We start from the raw sequence: 3,098 nt of genomic DNA, 5'->3' as shown, positions 1-3,098 counted from the left end.
AAAACTTTGTTAAATATTTATGATACTATTTATATTTTATCTAATAAGACTGATTAGAATTCTGTGTATAATAGAAACCTATTATGTATATATAACATAGATAAAATAAACTTTTTATCTCTCTCCTCAGAAGCCATAATTTTGTTATTAGAAAGAGCAGTCCAATTTTCCATAAATCAGAACAACTATAATCAAACTAGCTTTAAGATAAACATGAGATTGTGATATTTTTTCATAATTTGACAAAAGCTCCTTCTCATAACTTAGGTCACTAACAGACAAAACTTGACCCTATATATGCAATTGGAGAATAAAAGGAAACTTTCTTCCATATTTACTTCTACCAAATGACATTCCCAGGAATAGACTTTGTTTTTTTAATGTCATAACTTTATTCATACATTCCACTTAAAATGGCAATTTGTGAATACAATACACTACTTATAAGAATGCTATGAGAGGCATGAAGGAGAGTGGCACTCCTAAAGATATAATATAAAATCTAGTTATTAGACAAGAAACTCCTTCATCAAGCTCCTCTTCAGTCTTCTACGGACGTCATCAGGCATGATTGTTGTGGCCAGGGCATTTATAAGAGTGTTAGTAAGTCTTGTTAATTTGTCATGGAATCGCTTGTTGTTGGTCTGAATGTGCTCATCAACAGTTGTTATATTCTGGAATGTTGGGTTTAGCCTTTGTGTCTGTTCTGAAATAAGCTCTTGACTCAGGGCACTTAGTACCTCCATACAGTTGGTATGTAAAGTTATGTTGTTGACATATCAAGGAGCTTTTGTAATTGTACTGAATGCTTTTCCCCGGAAGATTTTAATTTTGTTTGATGTGAGTCTTTTTTTGTTGTCCAAAATATTTATGAGGCATAGGTCCAAAACGTTTGCAGTAAATAAGTTTAAGTATTCAATCTTGATAGGTTTTTATTGAAAACTGTGCAACAAAAATTGCATGGCCCCTTTTTTTATAATAGTAACCAAAAATGCATTTACTTCTAAATGAATACAATCTGTGATAGCTTGCATAGCCTACTTTTTTTTTTTTAATGTATTGTTAATTTTCAAAATTTACTGAACTTATTATTTTTCACAGCTTTTGTGTTATCACAGTTGAAGTCTGGAGGATTGGAATTACCAATTCAATAATAATAAATCATTTACCACCATGAACCATACCATACCAACTTATGATAACCATTATTCCCCTTAGAATTCCTTATATTAGATAATAAGGAATAATATAAAAAGAAAATTCTATACATCCCTAACTGAATATTTCCTAAATAATAATAAACATTATAACTAATGCGGGACGAAGAGGTATTTTCAAATAACTAGTGTTTGTAGATTTTACCACGAGGCTATGAAAATGATAAATTCAATAAATGCCAGACAAAACCACTTTATATTTGTATATTGCTTGAAGTATGATAATAACTTATATTTTCAAATTATGATCGGGCATCCAATTTATTATCACTTAAAAACAAAGCTATTAGTTCATGAATAATTTAGTTTTAGACCATAATGAAGTTACTACACAACAAGTCAATTATTTCCAATAGCAGATTTGAAACCTACCATTACAGAAGCAAGGGCAGTATCTTCATTGGTAAGAAAAATTGAATCTTTTAGTTAACTTAAGTTTGGATGATTAGAAATTAATAAAAAAAAAACACTAATTCCTAGGTACTTTTTTATTTAGTATCCAAAAACTTAACCATTACATGTTTATTTATATTAATATTTAATGAGAATACATTAATAAAAACACATACAACTCAAACTATCTGAATCATATAACTTGATCATTTAATTAATAATTAGACAAAAAAAATAATCATAAGAACAAACCAGGAAAAAGATTTTGATTTCACAACTGGATGAAGGAATAATAAAACAAAATTACATCAGCTAACTTACGTTTATAGATTATGTAACTTTTATTACAAAAACTTTAGTTAACTACACATCCTGCTTCGAATTAACTGAATTTATAACCATTTCTCCTCAAGCTGCACTGTTATCAATGCAGGTCAATGATAAGGTTCATATACATGGGGCTCCATCTATAATGAGCCCAAGTAACCAACTATTCGATTAACCGATTATTACTGAAAAGCTGTTTTAAAATAAGTAGTTATTTTTTCAAATTCGTTGTTACCTTAAGTATTTTATAAATAAACGTTAGGTTTTTAAATAGCCTCTTGCATTTAAATAACTTTTTTTTTAACGATAAATTGAAAATTACTATTATTTTTTTAAAAATAATATCAAACAGTGTTCTTTCAACGGCTCATCATTGTTGGTGTAGGTATTAAGAAATTAAAGTTGATCTAAGAGACTGAGGACTTAGTATTAAGCAGACATGGAGATTATTTAATATAAAATATGTTGAAATACATTTTTGTTATTTTCTATAGTTGTGTTTCCTTTAGAAAACACAAAATAAATAAAAGTTTTTCCTTATTAAATAAATTAGAGATTTTATAACAACTAGAGTTCTACATTTGTATTGCTTCAATTTTGTCGTTTATTCATTCATCTTTAACACCGTAAACGTTGATTGCTTTTTCTTTGTTTGACTACAAATGTATTAATGGGTTTAAAGATTATAATTTAATGAATACATTAATTCATTTATTTTTTCTCTTTTGCTGATGAATTAATTCACTAGATTTTCAACAACATGAAGTTATTATAGGTTTGCAACATATTTGTGGTCGGCTAAAACTCGCTGATGACATCAGCGTGTATTAACTTTATTTTTTAATAAAATATCCCTCTCCATAAATTTAACTAGAGCGTCTTTATATTAAGTGATACAACATTGTCGAAAACATTTCAATTTTTGAGAATTTAACCTCAGACTATCTGATTATTAAAAGTTCATTAACATTCCTTAATATATACGGTATAAAATCGGAAAATAGGTTTATTTTAGCCAGATTGGAGTTTAGTAAACAGTTATTTTAACCAAAATTAGAAAAATAACCGATTATTTTAGCTTGAAGTAACCTTATTGACACTAACGCTATCTATCGTGCAATTGCTAGTACTACAATCACCAGGTCGCTCTTAGTTGTTACT

The sequence above is a fragment of the Halyomorpha halys genome, unplaced genomic scaffold (assembly GCF_000696795.3).
Source record: "Halyomorpha halys isolate HHAL.00 unplaced genomic scaffold, Hhal_1.1 Scaffold2473.1, whole genome shotgun sequence".
NCBI classification, from domain to species: Eukaryota; Metazoa; Arthropoda; class Insecta; order Hemiptera; family Pentatomidae; genus Halyomorpha; species Halyomorpha halys.
This window is presented reverse-complemented; position numbering follows the sequence as displayed.